This window comes from Haemaphysalis longicornis, unplaced genomic scaffold, assembly GCF_048455015.1.
Source record: "Haemaphysalis longicornis isolate Haplotype H1 unplaced genomic scaffold, Haemaphysalis longicornis Haplotype H1 scaffold_4, whole genome shotgun sequence".
In the NCBI taxonomy this organism is placed as follows: Eukaryota; Metazoa; Arthropoda; class Arachnida; order Ixodida; family Ixodidae; genus Haemaphysalis; species Haemaphysalis longicornis.
Genome location: NW_027526361.1, coordinates 226,919,211 through 226,941,889, shown reverse-complemented (window position 1 = coordinate 226,941,889; position 22,679 = coordinate 226,919,211). Strand labels below are relative to the sequence as shown.

Genomic DNA, 22,679 nt, shown 5'->3' with positions numbered 1-22,679 from the left:
TCGCTTTGGAACTTTGTTAGTTGCACTTAGTGTTTCTAATCGATATTGTTTTCCCGGTCTTTCTATGTTACTCACGTGAGGGCAATGGCGAGAGGAACCGTTGTGGTTTCTTTAGGAAATTTTCAGTGGTTCATATAGAAATATATAATAATATATACATATATAAATATATATATATATATATATATATATATATATATATATATATATATATATATATATATATATATACAGAAAGATAGGTCAGCAGTGTATGACGCCAAAGGAGGCATAGGGGTGTGGTTAGGCTCTTTTCTTTTTTACTACGGTTACTGAAGTGAACATGTTTTGTTTAAATATACAGAAGAAAAAAAGAAAAACACGCTCCCAGAGTGGGGACCGAACCCACGCCTTTCGATTACATGTCGAATGCCTTACCAATTCGGCTATCTGGGCGACTGTGTTCTCCTTCACTTTCTGGGCTATTTATATTTACTAGAAGTGTATCTGACACTTGAGGGTGGTAGCCAGCGCCACTCTGACTACACGGGGAGAAGGGGACCTTCTTTTCAACCACCGGGGCGTGTCTCCAACGTCTACAGCCTGTCATGAGCGGGTAACTGGCGGGAAGCCCTCTTATGCTACCTAGGCATCAAGGCTGCCAGAACCGAGACCCTCGCTAGGCTTTCGCACAATAATATAGTAAGGAAATGAGGGGCCCGTTGAGGAAATACAGAAAGATAGGTCAGCAGTCTACGACGCCAAAGGAGGCATAGGGGTGTGGTTAGGATTTTTTCTTTTTTACTACGGTAATGAAGTGAACATTTTTTTTTAAATATACAGAAGAAAGAAAGAAAAACACGCACCCAGAGTGGGGACCGAACCCACGCCTTTCGATTACATGTCGAATGCCTTACCAATTCGGCTATCTGGGCGACTGTGTTCTCCTTCACTTTCTGGGCTATTTATATTTACTAGAAGTGTATCTGACACTTGAGGGTGGTAGCCAGCGCCACTCTGACTGCACGGGGAGAAGGGGACCTTCTTTTCAACCCCCGGGGCGTGACTAAAACGTCTACAGCCTGTCATGAGCGGGTAACTGGCGGGAAGCCCTCTTATGCTACCTAGGCATCAAGGCTGCCAGAACCGAGACCCTCGCTAGGCGTTCGCAGAATAATATAGTAAGAAAATGAGGGGCTCGTTGAGGAAATACAGAAAGATAGGTCAGCAGTCTACGACGCCAAAGGAGGCATAGGGGTGTGGTTAGGCTCTTTTCTTTTTTACTACGGGTAATGAAGTGAACATTTTTTGTTTAAATATAACGAAGAAAGAAAGAAAAACACGCGCCCAGAGTGGGGACCGAACCCACGCCTTTCGATTACAAGTCGAATGCCTTGTCAATTCGGCTATCTGGGCGACTGTGTTCTCCTTCACTTTCTGGGCTATTTATATTTACTAGAAGTGTATCTGACACTTGAGGGTGGTAGCCAGAGCCACTCTGACTACACGGGGAGAAGGGGACCTTCTTTTCAACCCCCGGGGGGTGACTCCAACGTCTACAGCCTGTCATGAGAGGGTAACTGGCGGGAAGCCCTCTTATGCTACCTAGGCATCAAGGCTGCCAGAACCGAGACCCTCGCTAGGCTTTCGCAGAATGATATAGTAAGGAAATGAGGGGCTCGTTGAGGAAATACAGAGAGATAGGTCAGCAGTCTACGACGCCAAAGGAGGCATAGGGGTGTGGTTAGGCTCTTTTCATTTTTACTACGGTTAATGAAGTGAACATTTTTTTAATATACAGAAGAAAGAAAGAAAAACACGCGCCCAGAGTGGGGACCGAACCCACGCCTTTCGATTACATGTCGAATGCCTTACCAATTCGGCTATCTGGGCGACTGTGTTCTCCTTCACTTTCTGGGCAATTTATATTTACTAGAAGTGTATCTGAGACTTGAGGGTGGTAGCCAGCGCCACTCTGACTACACGGGGAGAAGGGGACCTTCTTTTCAACCCCCGGGGCGTGACTCCAACGTCTACAGCCTGTCATGAACGGGTAACTGGCGGGAAGCCCTCTTATGCTACCTAGGCATCAAGGCTGCCAGAACCGAGACCCTCGCTAAGCTTTCGCAGAATAATATAGTAAGGGAATGAGGGGCTCGTTGAGGAAATACAGAAAGATAGCCGAATTGGTAAGGCCTTCGACATGTAATCGAAAGGCGTGGGTTCGGTCCCCACTCTGGGCGCGTGTTTTTCTTTCTTTCTTCTGTATATTAAAAAAATGTTCACTTCATTAACCGTAGTAAAAATGAAAAGAGCCTAACCACACCCCTATGCCTCCTTTGGCGTCGTAGACTGCTGACCTATCTCTCTGTATTTCCTCAACGAGCCCCTCATTTCCTTACTATATCATTCTGCGAAAGCCTAGCGAGGGTCTCGGTTCTGGCAGCTATGATGCCTAGGTAGCATAAGAGGGCTTCCCGCCAGTTACCCGCTCATGACAGGCTGTAGACGTTCGAGTTAGGCCCCGGAGGTTGTAAAGAAGGTCCCCTTCTCCCCGTGTAGTCAGAGTGGCGCTGGCTACCGCCCTCAAGAGTCAGATACACTTCTAGTAAATATAAATAGCCCAGAAAGTGAAGGAGAACACAGTCGCCCAGATAGCCGAATTAGTAAGGCATTCGACATGTAATCGAAAGGCTTGGGTTCGGTCCCCACTCTGGGCGCGTGTTTTTCTTTCTTTCTTCTGTATATTTAAACAAAAAATGTTCACTTCATTTACCGTAGTGAAAAAGAAAAGAGCCTAACCACACCCCTATGCCTCCTTTGGCGTCGTAGACTGCTGACCTATCTTTCTGTATTTCCTCAAGGAGCCCCTCATTTCCTTACTATATTATTCTGCGAAAGCCTAGCTAGGGTCTCGGTTCTGGCAGCCTTGATGCCTAGGAAGCAAAAGAGGGCTTCCAGAAAGTTACCCGCTCATGACAGGCTGTAGACGTTGGAGTCACGCCCCGGGGGTTGAAAAGAAGGTCCCCTTCTCCCCGTGTAGTCAGAGTGGCGCTGGCTACCACCCTCAAGTGTCAGATACACTTCTAGTAAATATAAATAGCCTAGAAAGTGAAGGAGAACACAGTCGCCCAGATGGCCGAATTGGTAAGCATTCCACATGTAATCGAAAGGCGTGGGTTCGGTCCCCACTCTGGGCGCGTGTTTTTCTTTCTTTCTTCTGTATATTAAAAAAAATGTTCTCTTCATTAACCGTAGTAAAAAAGAAAAGAGCCTAACCACACCCCTATGCCTCCTTTGGCGTCGTAGACTGCTGACCTATCTTTCTGTATTTCCTCAACGAGCCCCTCATTTCCTTACTATATTATTCTGCGAAAGCCTAGCGAGGGTCTCGGTTCTGGTAGCCTTGATGCCTAGGTAGCATAAGAGGGCTTCCTGCCAGTTACCCGCTCATGACAGGCTGTAGATGTTGGAGTCACGCCCCGGGGGATGAAAAGAAGGTCCCCTTCTCCCCGTGTAGTCAGAGTGGCGCTGGCTACCACCCTCAAGTGTCAGATACTCTTCTAGTAAATATTAATTGCCCAGAAAGTGAAGGAGAATACAGCCGCCCAGATAGCCGAATTGGTAAGGCATTCGACATGTATTCGAAAGGCGTGGGTTCGGTCCCCACTCTGGGCGCATGTTTTTCTTTGTTTCTTCTGTATATTAAAAAAAATGTTCACTTCATTAACCGTAGTAAAACAGAAGAGAGCCTAACCACACCCCTATGCCTCCTTTGGCGTCGTAAACTGCTGACCTATCTTTCTGTATTTCGTCAACGAGCCCCTCATTTCCTTACTATATTATTCTGCGAAAGCCTAGCGAGGGTCTCGGTTCTGGCAGCCTTGATGCCTATGTAGCATAAGAGCTCTTCCCGCCAGTTACCCGCTCATGACAGGCTCCACACGTTGGAGTCACGCCTCGGGGGTTGAAAAGAAGGTCCCCTTCTCCCCGTGTAGTCAGAGTGGCGCTGGCAACCACCCTCAAGTGTCAGATACACTTCTAGTAAATATAAATTACCCAGAAAGTGAAGGAGAACACAGTCGCCCAGATAGCCGAATTGGTAAGGCATTCGACATGTAATCGAAAGGCGTGGGTTGGGTCCCCACTCTGGGCGCATGTTTTTCTTTCTTTCTTCTGTATACTAAAAAAAATGTTCACTTCATTAACCGTAGTAAAACAGAAAAGAGCCTAACCACACCCCTATGCCTCCTTTGGCGTCAGAGACTGCTGACCTATCTTTCTGTATATATATATATATATATATTTATATATATAAATATATATATATATATATATATATATATTTATATATATAGTAAGGAAATGAGGGGCTCGTTGGGGAAATACAGAAAGATAGGTCAGCAGTCTACGACGCCAAAGGAGGCAATAGGGGTGTGGTAAGGCTCTTTTCTTTTTTAATACGGTTAATGAAGTGAACATTTTTTGTTTAAATATACAGAAGAAAGAAAGAAAAACACGCGCCCAGAGTGGGGACCGAACCCACGCCTTTCGATTACATGTCGAATGCCTCACCAATTCGGCTATCTGGGCGACTGTGTTCTCCTTCACTTTCTGGGCTATTTATATTTACTAGAAGTGTATCTGACACTTGAGGGTAGTAGCGAGCGCCACTCTGACTACACGGGAAGAAGGGGACCTTCTTTTCAACCCCCGGGGCGTCACTCCAACGTCTACAGCCTGTCATGAGCGGGTAACTGGAGGGAAGCCCTCTTATGCTACCTAGGTATCAAGGCTGCCAGAACCGAGACCCTCGCTAGGCTTTCGCAGAATAATATAGTTAGGAAATGAGGGGCTCGTTGAGGAAATACCGAAAGATAGGTCAGCAGTCTACGACTCCAAAGGAGGCATAGGGGTGTGGTTAGGCTCTTTTCTTTTTTACTACGGTTAATGAAGTGAAAATTTTTTGTTTAAATATACAGAAGAAAGAAAGAAAAACACGCGCCCAGAGTGGGGACCGAACCCACGCCTTTCGATTACATGTCGAATGCCTTACCAATTCGGCTATCTGGGCGACTGTGTTCTCCATCACTTTCTGGGCTATTTATATTTACTAGAAGTGTATCTGACACTTGAGGGTGGTAGCCAGCGCCACTCTGACCACACGGGGAGAAGGGGACCTTCTTTTCAACCCCCGGGGCGTGACTCCAACGTCTACAGCCTGTCATGAGCGGGTAACTGGCGGGAAGCCCTCTTATGCTACCTAGGCATCAAGGCTGCCAGAACCGAGACCCTCGCTAGGCTTTCGAAGATTAATATAGTAAGGAAATGAGGGGCTCGTTGAGGAAATACAGAAAGATAGGTCAGCAGTCTACGACGCCAAAGGAGGCATAGGGGTGTGGTTAGGCTCTGTTCTTTTTTACTACGGGTAATGAAGTGAACATTTTTTGTTTAAATATACAGAAGAAAGAAAGAAAAACACGCGTCCAGAGTGGGGACCGAACCTACGTCTTTCGATTACATGTCGAATGCCTTACCAATTCGGCTATCTGGGCGATTGTGTTCTCCTTCACTTTCTAGGCTATTTATATTTACTAGAAGTGTATCTGACACTTGAGGGTGGTAGCCAGCGCCACTCTGACTACACGAGAGGAAGGGGACCTTCTTTTCAACCCCCGGGGCGTGACTCCAACGTCTACAGCCTGTCATGAGCGGGTAACTGGCGGGAAGCCCTCTTATGCTACCTAGGCATCAAGGCTGCCAGAACCGAGACCCTCGCTAAGCTTTCGCAGAATAATATAGTAAGGAAATGAGGGGCTCATTGAGGAAATACAGAAAGATAGCCGAATTGGTAAGGCATTCGACATGTAATCGAAAGGCGTGGGTTCGGTCCCCACTCTGGGCGCGTGTTTTTCTTTCTTTCTTCTGTATATTTAAACAAAAAATGTTCACTTCATTAACCGTAGTAAAAAAGAACAGAGCCTAACCACACCCCTATGCCTCCTTTGGCGTCGTAGACTGCTGACCTATCTTTCTGTATTTCCTCAACGAGCCCCTCATTTCCTTACTATATTATTCTTCGAAAGCCTAGCGAGGGTCTCGGTTCTGGCAGCCTTGATGCCTAGGTAGTATAAGAGGGCTTCCCGCCAGTTACCCGCTCATGACAGGCTGTAGACGTTGGAGTCACGCCCCGGGGGTTGAAAAGAAGGTCCCCTTCTCCCCGTGTAGTCAGAGTGGCGCTGGCTACCACCCTCAAGTGTCAGATACACTTCTAGTAAATATAAATAGCCCAGAAAGTGAAGGAGAACACAGTCGCCCAGATAGCCGAATTGGTAAAGCATTCGACATGTAATCGAAAGGCATGGGCTCGGTCCCCACTCTGGGCGCGTGTTTTTCTTTCTTTCTTCTGTATATTTAAACAAAAAATGTTCACTTCATTTACCGTAGTGAAAAAGAAAAGAGCCTAACCACACCCCTATGCCTCCTTTGGCGTCGTAGACTGCTGACCTATCTTTCTGTATTTCCTCAACGAGCCCCTCATTTCCTAACTATATTATTCTGCGGAAGCCTAGCGAGGGTCTCGGTTCTGGCAGCCTTGATGCCTAGGTAGCATAAGAGGGCTTCCCGCCAGTTACCCGCTCATGACAGGCTGTAGACGTTGGAGTCACGCCCCGGGGGTTGAAAAGAAGGTCCCCTTCTCCCCGTGTAGTCAGAGTGGCGCTGGCTACCACCCTCAAGTGTCAGATACACTTCTAGTAAATATAAATAGCACAGAAAGTGAAGGAGAACACAGTCGCCCAGATAGCCGAATTGGTGAGGCATTCGACATGTAATCGAAAGGCGTGGGTTCGGTCCCCACTCTGGGCGCGTGTTTTTCTTTCTTCTGTATATTTAAACAAAAATGTTCACTTCATTAACCGTAGTAAAAAAGAAGAGCCTAACCACACCCCTATGCCTCCTTGGGCGTCGTAGACTGCTGACGTATGCCCAGGAAAACAAAGGGGAGAATGCGGTAGGTCATTGAGACGGATGAAGAATTTTTAAATACTGAAAGGAAGTGCTGCAAGGATACATGCATAGCGGCATTTGCCTACATCCATAGCGTGCTTAGCGTGCATATGTGCACATGCATGTATATGCTACATGCATAGTGAGAGCCCCTGTTCTGGCAGTCTTGGGGCCATAGGTAGCTTAAGGGGGTTCAACACTGGTCGATCGGTCTCGACATTTCGCAGACACTCGAGTCACGGCCCGGTGTAAAAAAAGGTCCCCTTCACCCCGAGTAGTCCGAGTACCGCTGGCTACCACCACCTAGCGCAGGAAACAAAAATACCTTAACCTAAACACCAGCGAAAGTGTAGAGCAAACAACCCCGCCGGCAGAGTAGTCGTCATCACTCCAGACGCGTATTCTGGAGGTCGTAGGTTCGGATACGACCATGCCGGCAATTTTTCCCCAATTTCTGTCTCAAAATCTTGACCTGTTTCAGTGACCTACCACATTGTTTATATTGCTTTCCGATGCATTGTGGACTGCCATCCCTAATTTTGGCCGTAATTTAACGAGGCCCTCAATTCCCATTCTGATTCAATGTATATATATATATATATATATATATATATATATATATATATATATATATATATATATATATATATATATATATATATATATATATATATATATATATATATATTTATATATATATATATATATATATATATATATATATATATATATATATATATATATATCGTGACATGAACCTTTGTGGTTTCTCTAGAAAATTTGCGGTGGTTCGTATATAATAAATGAACCTAACAACATCCCAAAGCGATAAGGCGTTTCAAAGGGGCTCACAAAAATCGCAGTTGCCGAAACTGAAACACAGTAAGACTGCTAACAAATTACTAGGCCATTCTCGCAATTTATATAGAATTTTATCATCCGTAGTGCCTACTATTTATGTTTGGTGCATCTGGCACTTCATGGGAATACGTATTGATCTAATGGACAGTTCGGGGTGAGCTTTGTGCAAATCCAGGTCAGCTTCATATGTCGCATTGTGCCAAGTGCTTTTTTAAAATAAATAACAAATTATAAATAAAGCAATGAAAAAACTGAAGAAAAGTTGTATGCAAGGAAGGCTCAATATTTTTAACAGAGTTACCAAAGTAGTATCTAACTGACCGAACAGCCACACAAAGAAACGCACAAGAAACGCAGAATTGTCATTTCCTGATAATCAAGCTGGTGGACGCTTTTGTATGGGGTCATTACCATAGTTGCCAAGCCACGTGGCCAACGTCCCTACAGCATAGATCACATGGATAGGACATGTTCTCAAGGGCAGGCAGAAATATATACGACAAAAAGGGCTCTCAAAGACGCCCAAAATTTTTCTAGAGCCCGCCACCTTGTTGAAAGTTTTTGTTTTCATGTTTGCTAACCACCTTTAAAGTTTTACTTTTTTCTACATACGTAAATACAAAAACAGATACATACAAACATACATACATACATACATACATACATACATACATACATACATACATACATACATACATATGTGCGTACTAGTGTTCGTTTATTTTGACTTATTGTGGATGAGGCCTCTAGGGACGGACATATTTGTCCCGTTAGGTAATTAGGCATTATGCTTGAACATGTCCCCGTACGAATAAAAAGCTACAGCTCTAGTCTTTATTCATACCCCTTCCACATGTCAAAGAGCTAGAAAAAACTCGAAACAATAGCGCACAAAAACTTTCCACTCAGTGTCCTCCCTTGAAGAATAATTTATAAAAAAAAAGAATGGTGGTCACATGACTGCCTGCGTTTGTTTGTCTGTCGCCGTACCTATTCGGCGTATTTCACTCGGTTCTTCCTTTCTCTGTGCTACAGACTTCAATCTCGCCTCTCTGCGGCCAAAACCAGTCTTTCTGAAATGTCGTAATGAGCGGACTGGTGATATCTTCGGCGCATGTCCGCCGGACTGTGTCTTTTCTAAGGTGAAGTTTGAGGCATAATAGGTTATTATGCTGTGCAGGACAGTGTTTACAGCAATGGCGATTCAGTAGTATACATCCTCGACTGTGACGCCTTTATCGCATCGCCGAGAGCGCTGGTACGGTATCGCTTACATTTCTATTTTCTCCCTTTATATGCATGATTGTTATAATGAAATGTTTCAAATCACAAATGCTTCAGTCGTTTTAATTAAGACCAACTTCTTGTGATTGTGCTTCAACAGTTTTGATGTGGAGGATCACATTACTAAAAAAATGGTAATATTCAGTACTCTAAAGTATCGAGCGCTATAACGAGGACTCTAAGTGCGTAACATTGTTTGCTGAAATTACACCACCTTCGCCCGACTTTCACAAAAGTAATAAGAAGCACCAGCTCCAAATTATATTTTACTCGCTACGACGTAAAAATGCAGAGTCAATTTCGCTCAGGGCAACGTGTTTAATAGCTAGCATATTTATTTGCTACTCTGATTGACCTAAAATACTAAAAGCGCAAATCTACACGCTGCATACAAACGCGCTGATAAACTTGTATGTGCAAATCGTTGACGTCGCCCCTCACAACATTTGTTTTTCGTGGTGCATCAGCTGCGGTTTAGGCTTTTTGAGCCGAAAGGAAGTCAATTATCTTAGTCTGCTTTCACCTGATCAACGGTTATAACAAAGCAGGCTTTTGTAGAGTACGACGCGATCAAAGTTTGGTGGGAGCAAAAGGCTTTTTGTACAGAAACAGGTGTTTGTCTCATGACATGAACACTACTAAATCTAAACAAACCGCGTACTCCTCTGTCGAATAGTCTATATTAAAAAGTCAGCAGACTCCGGCTTGCTAGTAGGCTCAGCGTTTCTAAATTTTACTAAGGCCTGTGATACTATTAAAAATATTCTGTTCCATAAACTTGCTTAGCATGGCATAAGGTGTCTGGCACCCTCTTTTTTGCGGAGCTATTAATTACAGGGAAGGCAAGATCTACAATGGCGAACATTTTCCTTATACCAAAATAATCAACCAAGGCGTCCCTCAAGAATAAATTATTGGCCCCTTATTTTATACAATTTTTATTAATGGTATCGTGTATCATCTTTATTCCGCTCATTGTGTTTTTTACGCTGACGACAACACAATATAATGCGCTCACAAATCCCTCCCGCCAATTCTTTCATTGCTACATGTGGTTTTAAGGAAAGCCATCGATTAGAGCCACATAAATCACCTAATTATAAACCTCTAAAAAGAAAAATCTTATTTTTTAGATCGGAATCGTAGTGGGTCCCCTTTTTCCTGCGATAAAATTGTTTACAAAGTCTATTTATATCTTTCACGTTGTCATTTTTCTTGGGGTTCATAAGAACACACATCTCAAATTTCGCAATCATTTTAATTACTTTAGATGAAAATCGGCATATGGTATTAAACCCCTTTTCAATCATTGTATCTAGCCTTTATTCGCAACAATTTGACATATGGAATTGTGGCGTGGGGTAATAGGTGTAATTCTCACATTTCATACATTTAACGTTCAAGCCATCCGCATAGTCACAAAAAGCTCATAGTATTTGAAGGCTAGCATACGTCTTGTCCAAAATAACGTTTTGTCAGTTCGCAAGCTCTTGCGATATAACACTGTTATACAGCGGAGGAAAGTTTGACATCCACCTAAATGCCGCCATACGGATGAAAAGGTAAGCTATACCGCTTTCTCCGAAACTTCACAGTTGAAGAAAAATTCGTCCTGGACCAGGATTCGTCCTGGCATACACTGAATCCATCTTGGGGGTTTCCCTTAATTCTGGCCGATTGTGCAAACTGCTGACTCATCAATTCCTTTTCAACGTTAATATTTTAAATCGCCTCACCAATCACAACCTGAGTAGTTGCTGCGATTTACAATTATTTGCTTCCAGCAGTTCCCACAAAGTACGAAAAAAAGGCGGAATTTTTCAGCTATTTTTCGTTGGAAAGCCTGACGAAGAAACGTCAATCACTCTCATTTTTATCCCTATTTAAAAGGCATCTTGAAAAGACTCTTTTCTACCTCTGATTCTTACATACTAATAGTATAAATGTGTTACTTTGCATGTTATTTATTTTTAGTTGCTGCGCAATTGCATGTTGTCGGTTCAATTGCAAATGTATGTTTGTGGTTGTGTAGTGTTAGTGGAATAAACAAAATTCCTACCTTCAGCATCACCTGCATTTCAACTAAATTTGCTTCGTCTTTTTTTTCGTTTTTTTTAATTCGTTTTGCAATACTCCGACACTGAAATACGTTAGTTTTTGTCTCTAATGGCGAAAATTGTTTAAGGATTTTTGTTAGGTGCGCGGTTTAGTCTGTGCGTTTTTCTGAATAATCCCAGTCGTTGTTTTGCTTAAAAGCGTGTCTTGACCTTTATAATGTAGTGTGTTGTGTTCGGCGTTCCCTTTTCAATGTTGTTTCCTCTCTTTTCCTTTTTTCTTTAATATCTCTTTTCAATAAAGTTCCTTCTTTTTTTTAATTGGTTCTGCCCTGGTAATGTGGGAACATGAATTCCTTGGTTCGTGTTGCTCTTCTGCTGTAACGTTTACTCTGGAGGTGTAACTCGGAGATTTTTTACTATGTAATTTAGGTCGGGCTGCATTCAGTGTATTTTTTCTATGTATTGATATACCGAGGGTCCCTGTGCAATATCAGCTATGAGGCCCTCGCCTGGATATTTATGTTGTTGTGGATTTCCTCTTCAATAACCATTCTTTCTTCTTCTTTTCTTCTTCTTCTTAAAAAAAAACAAGAGCAGAACATTACTCGTCCTGGGGAAAAAGGCGAATCGTAGCCTTTGTGCCCAATATTCTACTTAGCAGTGTTTAGTGTAATCATTATACAGCATGAAAGAACATGTCCACCATCGAAACACGGCTCGAGGAAAACAGGTCATTCGAACTACCCGCCGCGGTGGCTCAGTGGCTAAGGCGTTGGGCTGCTGAGCACGAGGTTGCGGGTTCGATTCCCGGCCATGGCGGCCGCTTTTCTGATGGTGGCGAAACGAAAAAAACGCGCGTGTGTACGAGATTTCGGCGCTCGGTAAAGATCCCCAGGTGGTCAAAATTATTCCGGAGCCCTCCACTACGGCGCGCCTCATCGCCTGCGTTGCGTCGGCGCGTTAAACCCTAAAATCAATCAATCAAGGTCACTCGAACTGTGTTTAACTGGTTATCAGTGCTCTCTTTCCTTCTGAGCGGTTGTCGTATTGCTATGACGTCATTGTTATTTCCGGTTATGTTACCACACTTTCATGCTGACTGCTGTCTCTGTTATGACTGGTAGCCTAGAGCGTTACCCAAAAGAAAAAAAACCTCTATTGCGTTCGGGTGACGAAAGCGTCATGTGATTGTTCGCCATTTGAAGTGTGTCGCGTTTTTTTATAGAGCTAGTTCTATCTTGGCTAAGACGATACTGTCACTAATGGTGAAGTACTATTTTACTGCAAATATGTCTGAATACGAACTACCGAGTCGGTGAAATATGGTTGCGGTGAAATGGAGACGTTATAAATCTTCAGAAGGGAGACTATCGGGGTGTCCGGATGACAGCCATTACTGCTATTACAGTTAACCCTGGATGTACTAAATCTTTTTGTAACGAATTCCGGATATAACGAAGTTTTTCAATTTCCTGTTGCCACCCCCATAAAAGCCCATGTGCGTACGACCTCTATGTAACGAAGGCGTTGAGACGGTTAAACTTGATATAACGAATTCGCTACGCTGATGACCTATTGTTTTTTGCACTTTTTCTTGAAAATCGGCTGAATAAATGCTATAATTCAGCGAACTGCGCCCGCACCACAAACTACCGAGCGTTTCCCGTGAGAATGCGGTGTCACTTAGCTGCTAAGCCTGTCGGTCCGCGTGTAGTCGCACGTCTCCAACGGCATATGGGATGTCCGTTTGTCGGAGATAAGTTCTGGTGCCAGAAAACCAAAAGTGTTGTCTTTTCAAGACAAGCTCGCACGTTTAAATGAAGCATCTCGGCCGGCGAGAAAGAACAACGTCGCCGCCTAGTGCAGTATCCCAGCTGGGACCCTCTCAGCAATTTTTAATTCGACAAAGAGCATCAAGTTCGCGAAAAGGCGCAATTTCAGCATAAGCTTGGTCCTCAAAACGGGTTAAGGCGTTGAAAAGTGTCAAAAGGCAAAAGAGATACTTAAGTTACGTTTGGGAATACAGCGGTAAGTGACCAGGGGCCCATTGCTCTAAAACGACGGGGCGTAGCTTTTAAACTACGGGGTAGCGCCATGCAAATGCATGTATGCTGGGGTTGGAGCCGTCGCTTTAAGGAAGCTGTGCCCTCAGTGTGAGGCGCCGAACAGCACTGCTGGAAGGGCGCGAAGTTACACCCACTGCCCCTCATCGTTTCACTTAGTGCACAGCTTTGTCGCTTCGCGCCCTTACCACAGTGCGTTTCGGCGCGTCACACTGAGTGCACAGCTTCCTCAAAGCGACGGCTCCAACCCCAGCATACATGCATTTGCATGGCGCTACTTCGTCGTTTCAAAGCGACGCCCCGTCATTTTTGAGAATTCGGCCCCTGGTTTCTTTGGAGTGCCGACTAATGACTAAGTTTGTATGAAAACAGGAGGCGCAAATCACGCATTTTTCAATGTGAAAGAAATCGTTTTTTAGGGTCAGTTCACCCTTACTGGTGTTTAGCGTTTTGATTTCGTTTCAGCTTTATTCACGCGAGCCTTAACCCGAAACTTGCATGTAACGAAAACGGGCAAGTAACGAGAAATTGCGAAGTTTCGTCAACTTTGTTATATCCAGGTTGAACTGTATATACAAGAATTATCTGTAACTGCGCAAGCTTCAGAAGTGCGTGTTCTCAAATAAATGCACTGGTCCTGGTTGGTCTTTAATGACACACAACACACACACCCACACACACACACACAAATATATATATATATATATATATATATATATATATATATATATATATATATATATATATATATATATATATATATAAATTTATATATATGTATATATATATAAGCATATTATTGCCCTGAGATTGCCCTGAGAAAAGCAAGTTCTCGTTTCTGAAACGTAGGCCACAATCGTGCTTTTACCTTGTTCGAAGTTTTTCTTCTCTTGTATATATATATATATATATATATATATATATATACACACAAAGTAGAAGTACGCTCTTCGGAGACTTTATTTCCAACGTTTCGACCTGAGACAGGTCTTCCTCAGGAATGAAAGCTTTGGGTAAAATCGTACGGACTCAGAGTGGGGGCGGCGCCCCGAAACACAAGCCACATGGGAAACAAACACACAAACGACCACAAACAGCATACAGAGCTTCTTCTGTCAAAGGCAGGCGAAAAAAAGCCTTCATAAAATAAAAAAAGAGGCGAAAGGAAGAGGGAGGAACAAGGTGGCAAGGAGGAGGCAAGAAAGAGGCAAGTAGGAACACACTGCATGAAAGCTGGTTGTGGGGATAACAGAAAATGCGACGAGTTCACGGGTGGCGAAAGGCCCAAAAACATCCGGTGTCTCCGGGAGGGAAAAAACTACAAAGCACACGCCGCCACGAGCAGTGAGTTTACACTGAGTTTATATATATATCTATATATATATATATATATATATATATATATATATATATATATATATATATATACAGAAAGAAATGCTGGCAGTCTACAACGCCAAAGAAGGCATAGGGGAATAGTTAGACTTTTTTTACCGTTAGTGACGTTACATTATTATTTTTCATTATAATAATTACGTGAGAAAGAAAGAAAAACACGCGCCCAGAGTGGGGACCGAACCCACGCCTTTCGATTAGATCTCGAATGCCTTACCAATTCGGCTATCTGGCCGACTGTGTTCTCCTTCACTTTCTGGGGTATTGATAATTGCTACAACTGTATCTAACGCTTGAGGGTGGTAGCCAGCGCCACTATATATATATATATATATATATATATATATATATATATATATATATATATATATATTGGAACGGTAAAGTAAACCAATGCTGCAACATTGGCTTGGCCAAGTGGATTGGATTAGCTGAAGAGGAGAAAGAGGATGCGGGAGCGGGGCTCTCTAGACTAGAGGAAGAAGAGGCCGGACCGCTGCTCGCGTCGTGCTCAACGATGCTCGACTTTTCCCTGCCTTCGGAGCCTGCGCTCCTGCCCTAATAAATCCCTCCCGGACGTAACAGCTTGGTGGCGGTGCGGGGTAGAGTGCCGGAACTCAACTTGAGAGACGCGAAGGAGCTCTTCAACGACGTCCGCTGTAAACTGACGGCCACGGTCACTTATGATGACTCGGGGAGGTCCATGACGAAGAAGTATATTCCGGAGCAGGAACAGAGACACTTCCGCAGCAGTAGCAGATGGTAGCAAGGCGGTCTCAGAGTAACGTGAAAGGTAGTCCCCACCCACGATAATCCAACGATTACCCTTCGATGAGCGCGGAAATGGGCCCAGTAAATCGATGCCGACCTTTTCGAAAGGGGCAGTGGGCGGATTCAGAGGGTGAAGCCTTCCTGCCGGAGCGGCAGGGGGTAGCTTGTGCCGCTGGCATTGTATACAAGTGGCAACATACTTTTCTGTGGTTTCGCGCATATTTCGCCGGTAAAAACGTTCTTTGGCGCGGTGAAGTGTACGGGCGAATCCCATATGACCAGACGTAAGATTGTCATGCATGAAATTTAGAATGCTGTTGCGCAGGCTTTGCGGTACCACAAGGAAAAGGCTGGAACCAATTGCAGAGTAGTTCGTTTTGTATAGTAGGCCGTCGCGAACGCAGAAGCGGGTATCACGCTTGTCGGCACGGGCGCAATTGAAGAAGGGCTGCAGACTCTTGTACCGGCGCTGTTCTATCCTGAAAGTGGAGATATCGGGGAATGGTGTTGACAAAGAAGCAAGACAGTCGTCGAAACTGTCGTCATCACAGCTCGTGGTTTCCAGTGGCAGGCGAGAAAGGCAGTCCGCGTCCGCATGCTTGCGGCCGCTCTTGTACGACACGGTGAAGGTATACTCTTGCAGACGCAGGACCCAGCGTGCAAGGCGGCCGCAAGGATCCCGAAGGTTGACGAGCCAGCATAGCGAATGGTGATCAGTTACGACGGTAAACGGGTGTCCATAGAGGTAGGAGCGGAATCTCTGCGTGGCGAAGACGAAAGCGAGACACTCCTCTTCTGTAACTGTGTAGTTAATTTCTGACTTACTCAGTGCCCGACTGGCGTAGGCAATAAAATGTTCATTAGGACCATGGCGTTGAATTAGCATGGCCCCTATTCCTATACCGCTGTCGTCGGTGTGAGCCTCTGTAGGAGCCGAGGGGTCGAAGTGTTGAAGTATGGGCCCCGACGTCAAAAGGAGCTTGAGCTGGCAAAACGTGGCGTCACATTCAGAAGTCCACGTAAATGGAACAATTTTCTGCAGGAGTGATGTCAAGGGATAGGCTGTGTCTGCAAATCGAGGTATGAACCGGCCAAAATAGGAACACAGGCCAAGAAAACTTCGTAGCTCCTCAACAGAATGCGGCTGTTTGAAATCACTGACTGCTTGGATTTTGAGTGGGTCTGGTCTGACACCGTCCTTATTGACCAAGAGGCCCAGTACAAGCGTTTGGCGATCTCCAAATCGGCACTTCTTCGAATTTAGGACTAAACCAGCCTTTGCCAAGCAGTCCAAGACAGTAACCAAGCGACTGTTGTGCTCACTGAAGGTTCGGCCAAAAATTACAACATCGTCGAGGTAGCACATGCAGATTTCCCACTTAAGGCCGCGCAAAACGCTGTTCATAAAACGCTCGAAGGTGGCCGGAGCATTGCAAAGTCCAAAGGGCATTACATTGAATTCAAACATTTCGTCAGGCGTTACGAAAGCAGTTTTTCCTTATCGTTGGGGTTCATGGGAATTTGCCAATATCCTGATCTCAAGTCAACTGAGGAAAAGTAGGAAGCTAAATGACGGCAATCAATGGCGTCGTCGATTCGGGGTAACGGGTAGACATCTTTCTTAGTTACAGCATTGAGGCATCGATAGTCGACGCAAAATCTCCATGAGCCGTCCTTCTTCTTGACGAGTATGACAGGTGCTGCCCAAAGACTGCATGATTCTCGAATTACGCCATTCCTTAGCATTTTCTGGACTTGGTCGTTGATTAGGCGTCGCTCTGCCGCGGAAACACGGAAAGGCTTCTGACGAATTGGTCTTGCTCCCCCAGTAAGGATTGAATGCTGAGTGCGAATTGGCGGAATTGGAAAATGCCGTTTGTTGTGACAGAAGTCTAAAACACTTGCATGCTTGGACAGAAGATCGGCTAGGGAACGGCGTTCATCTGGTTGAACTGACTCGCTAATCATGTGTAGGAACTTGGAGGGGTCCACTGGGCAAGTATTAACGGATGCGTTCAACTCGTCGTTCAGAACTGCTATTAAAGGGGGCGCATACGGAATCTCGTGGGCAAGTTTGAGACCTCTTGGCAACACGACGGGCTCACTGGAGTAGTTGACAGTCCACAACGTAGAGTGACCATGGACAACGGTAACAACCGCGCGAGGAACGACGATGTTTTTATGTTTTTCTTGGCACAATTCTCGGAAATGGGCTCCACTAAAGCGTTAATTTCACGACTTTGGGCTCCTGAGGACCATACTGGGACACATCGGGCACATCGTGCTGGCATGATGGTGTCCTCCAACACGCAAAATGTGTCCAATGCAGCGGTCTGGTGGCCAGCAGGGTTTTGAACAAGCGCAGATAAGGCAGTGCCGTCTATAAAAATTTCTCCACTTCTACAGTCAACCGTAGCACCACACTGCTTCAAAAAGTCGATTCCCAAGATGACGTCATGTGTAGTCCGCGGGAGCACAGTATACTCTGCTCTGAATAAGTGGCCGCCAAAGGAGATATTCACTGAACATACTCCAAGAGGGTGCAGCCACGCACCACCCACACCACGAAATGTAACCACCTTGTCCCACGTAAACATCACCTTACTTTAAAATCAACGCTCATCACAGACACTGTTGCTCTCGTATCTACTAAGGCCATTAAGGCCATTGTTCGAACATTATCAACCACAATTTCAACTTTGTTTTTTAGAATGAGGACAGGCGAAGGTAAATCCGGTGAAGTTATCCGTTATATATATATATATATATATATATATATATATATAGTTTGGAAATGAGGGGATAGGCTAGACTATTTTTTTGTGGTTAGTAAGGTTTTAATATTATTTTTATAAATTACGTGAGAAAGAAAGAACACATGATCCCAGAGTGGGGACCGAACCACCGCCTTTCGATTAGATCTATATATATATATATATATATATATATCTGAAGAAAGGTAGTCCTCTCCGTGAAACGTCAGTAAACTTATTTGTGTGACTTTTTATCTTTTCAGACTATATATATATATATATATATATATATATATATATATATATATATATATATATATATACCGCAGTGTTCCGAAAGAACGCCCACCCAAACACCACAGGTACCAAGTGAGCAATCTGGCATGGGCGAACTTTCGGGTAAGGTGCTAAAAAGTGCAAAAGCTGGCCCCAACGCCAACCAAAATTGCGGAGTTGACGAAACATGCGAGAAGGGTTGACTTTCGGGTCAAGTGCAGAAAGCACAAAACAGTGACCGCGTCAACGCAAGAATAGAGTATTCGCGTTTGCTTTGTTCTCTCATCGGTGGTAAAGCCACCAATTTTAGGGGTGGGCGACCTTTGTGACCTTCAGTAAATTGAACATTTCGCCCTAAACGGTGCTGGGCAATGTTTCGGGTTGAGGGCGTTCATTCCGAACTCTACGGTAGACATAAATACGTTAGAAGCTGCAGCCACCTGGGGAGTCGAATTACTGAAGGGTCTGACACGTAATCTGCGAAGGTCGGGTGTTTGATTGCCTCGCTAGACACGATGTCTCTAATTTATTTTCTTTATAGCAATTCTAGGAGAGCTCATCTTTATTTAAAAGGCCCTAAGGTGCTTCGCTATGCTTTTTTTAATTTGGTAAACTGGTGGAATCCCATTATGTAGTTACTGAGCGACCGCTGTATTCATAAAGCTATTAGGATACACGCGCGCATGCACAAATGCACATGCGTGCATATGTATCTATATTTACATACATCTCTGTGTATGCATATATGTAAATAGCACTTTTTATAAATAATACCACACTCAGTTTTTGCTGATATGTGCGAAATTTTGTGTGGAAGGGCAGAGATATTTTTGAGACGACGTAGCCTGTGTAGTCAATAAGAGAAGCAGTTGGCAGGTAGATTGCCTCCAGCTGTTACAAGTAAAACAACACACCTTCGTGGCCGCTTGGGTTCACTGCCAAAAGCGAATATGTATCACACGTTTACTGTATCTAAATCCGCTCCTGTACTACGCCTGCAAGCCCATTCATGAGTTCCGAAGAAGTAAACGATTCTACCCTCAAAGCGGAGTTCACGAGTTGCTTGTTATGGGAAAAAAAATTTCTTCTTGCCTAGCCATCTCCTGTTTGAACTCAGCAGGAGACTAAAAGGTAGACGTTCACCGAGCGGATTAGCTAAGTTATGTCGGAATTTGATAGAATTTGCAAAACGTCATTGCTCCTTTGGTCACACAAGATCTATAAAACAAAAACGTATATTTACCTTGAGGCTTGCCTTGGGTACCCAGAGAAAGAATTTTCAGGAACTCCAAATGCCTATCGCTCACGGCCAGGAAATTTGAAACGGAATGACTTGTTGAGCACTCGCCCGTAATATGCCACTCTAAGCTTGTGATATTTTCGCCAATTGGCGACTGTGGGAATCTGAGTGCAGAACTGGAAGAACCCCACGGTTTCTCAGCTACGCTGCTCCGGACAAAGTGGCAATCTGTGCAGCAAGATTTCAGTGATGTTAGGGCATCTGGGCTTTTGCTTTATCACATACGTTGTGACAATAAACACAATTGCTCCTGGAGCGTGCCAAGTTTACGGCCCTTATCAGCCATGATCATACACTTTGTGCTTCAACGCCATGTTTCCACGACTGGAGCGCAAGCGTTCACAATTTCAAGCTAGCGAGAAAATTAGGGTTGAAGGTGACAGTTATCTCCTTGACCTGGAGAAAAAACTATTAGTATTTTGACCTACTGGCAACCTACCAGCCTTGTCCCAGTGTTCTGCCTTTGTCCTCCGCGTAAAAACTACATTGCTGTGGCTGTCAGAACAGCTGCAAGCAAGAAAATTCTGCATTGAGTGGAAACACTGTCCCAAGAATAACAGCACAAAATACCGCTAGGCTAATCGGAACGCGGTGTTGGTGGTAGTAAAGAAGCTGTATTCCCATGCTGCGAAGCCTTGTGACAGTGTTTCAGGAGCTTCCACAGCGCTAGCTATTATACATCATAAAAGACAAAATGGATGCCGCCCAGATGCTCAGAAAAACAACGCCTTCTAAAGAGATGCTAGCTTTGCCTCACTGGTGGCAACCGTACACGAGAACGCACTGCAGGAATGCCAACTTTGCACCGTTGGAGGGCACATGATGGTGATGAAGTAGCAGCAAGAAAAAATTGCTGCCCGTCGTGGGAATCGAACCTGGGTCCAGCGCGTTATGAAGCCGACGTCTATCCGAATGCAGCGTTCCGACTTTTTCCTCTTTACTCTTTGGAATTCAAACGACACCACGCTCAAGAAATGAATCTTGACAGCTAGAAATAGAACAAAAATTCGTCACATTTGCGTGACATACTTATGTTCCCTATATACATAAAAAGTAACACGCTCTTTCTACACGCCCACAGATACGTAGAATGTGTAAAAACATGTGCAGTCAAATCTTGATACAACAAATTTCAAGGAACCGCAAAAAATAGTTCGTTATTTTGAATAATCCTTATAGTGAAGAAATAAAAAAAATGTGCGGTAAAAATTGTGAACGTAACAAAAGCGTCGACCTACTTTTACTAGGAACACGGGCACAATCGCGTAAGCCTCTAACGCGTGTCTGGAGGCACGTTTATTTGAAGAAATCGGTAATATTTGCCCGACGTGTGCCACTCAACTGCTGCAAGACGAAGGATACGAAGCTGTCCGGGTTCTTGTGCACTCCCTGGGTCGCATTGATGCAGCTGCTAAGAAAAGTGCGCATTTTTGCTAGAGATAGAAAAGACAATATTCAAATAACAATTCTGGCACCGTTAGGCGCCAGAGGGATTGGGGCCCTCTTCGCGGGCTCTATATGCTGTTCGGGCCTCCAGGCCCCTGGCGATCAATACGGTCTGGTCCTCCAGGGCTGCGCTTAGCAGCAAAGTCTCCCATCGTTCAAGTGAGGCGTTGTTGGTCGGGGGGAACGGAGGTGGGATGGCGTGGGAAAAGTCGCACTCTCCAATTACGTGGCGGAGCGTGCCGAGTCGTTTGCAGGAAGGGCATTCTTGTCGTACCGCACGGGGCAAATTTTGTTTTGAAGTACAGGGTGTAGAAATGACCGGCTTGAATTTCCGATAGATGCATTGTTCTTGTCGAGTAAGGGAGTAGGGACGTAGGGGAAAACGTGCCCTACCCTCCTTGTAGTGGCGGAGTATTTCTGCGGTAGCTAGTGATGGGTTGTTGTGCAGTTTCCTCGGCCCGGAGGGCAGCTTCGCGGGCCTGCTGATGGGCGAACTCATTGCCCTCGATGTCGGAGTGCGCTGGGACCCAAATAAGCTCGGTTTTGGTATTTGGAGGGCCGGTCTTTCGGAGAATGTGGGTCACTGTGATGGACACCCACCCTATTCTGTATTTCCTGTACGCTGTCAGGGAGTCCGTGATGATGGGCTTGTAGCCGGGTTGAGTAAGGGCTATCGCTATGGCCACTTCCTCGGCCTCTTCGGGGGAGGGCGTGACAAGGGAAGCACCGTAGATGGGCTTGTCAATTGTCGTGACGGCTATCGTTGCCGATGTAGAGAACATAGGGAGTGAGGCGTCCGTGTAGAGGATTCCGTCGTTTTTAAATGCGACGCATCTCTTGCTCTGAGGCATGTCCCTCCTGCGTCGGCGTTGTCCGGCGCCCGCACGCCAGCTGCGCATGCGCGACTCTCCTCCCGTCTCCTCTCCGACAGCTGCGCGCGCAACGCTCTCACTTCGCCTCTTTATCATAAAAAACAGCCGCCCGCATCTTCCCACGGGGGGCACTCGAGTAAATGCGTCGCATCTACTCGAGGCAAGCAAAGCATCACGTCAAGCGAAAGCCAAGCAAAGACGCCCTTGACTGAATTCCGAACGCGTGCTCCGCCGCTTAAAGACGTTGAAGGGACTGCGTAAGCCGGTCCCAGTCGACGACGTTGGCGTACTTGTAAAGCGGCGAGGACCCTAGGTGTTTGAGCCCAGCGCGGATGTTGCTTCGCCGGAGAACGGCACACCGGTTATATGCGCAGCGCGCCCGAAGGAGAGGAAACCGCGGAAGAGAGAGTACTGCACATGCGCCGGCCCCAGCGCGTCTGCCGCGGCTATGACGCAACGTGCCGCGGCTATGACGCAACACAATCCAACACAATCCACTTTAATCCAATCCAATCCAATCTAAATCCAATCCAAGCCAAGCCAAGCCAAGCCAAGCCAATCCAATCCAATCGAATCCAATTTAATGCCCTCGCGAGAGAGTGTTCGAATCCAAT

At 45.1% G+C, this 22,679-nt stretch overlaps 2 protein-coding genes across 3 annotated transcripts in view; one reads left to right on the top strand and one right to left on the bottom strand.

Annotated features, from left to right (window-relative positions):
• Nucleotides 1-19,943, bottom strand: part of LOC144179682 (beta-alanine transporter-like) — a 71,642-nt gene extending 51,699 nt beyond the window's left edge. The window contains exon 1 of the mRNA XM_077708128.1: nucleotides 19,691-19,943. The gene's annotated coding sequence lies outside the window, so the exon portion shown is untranslated. The remainder of the gene's footprint in view (nucleotides 1-19,690) is intronic.
• The window catches only part of LOC144179683 (organic cation/carnitine transporter 2-like), an 86,335-nt gene continuing 72,425 nt past the window's right edge, over nucleotides 8,770-22,679 (top strand). For both annotated transcript variants that reach the window (XR_013324327.1, XM_077708130.1), the window contains exon 1: nucleotides 8,770-9,106. The gene's annotated coding sequence lies outside the window, so the exon portion shown is untranslated. The remainder of the gene's footprint in view (nucleotides 9,107-22,679) is intronic.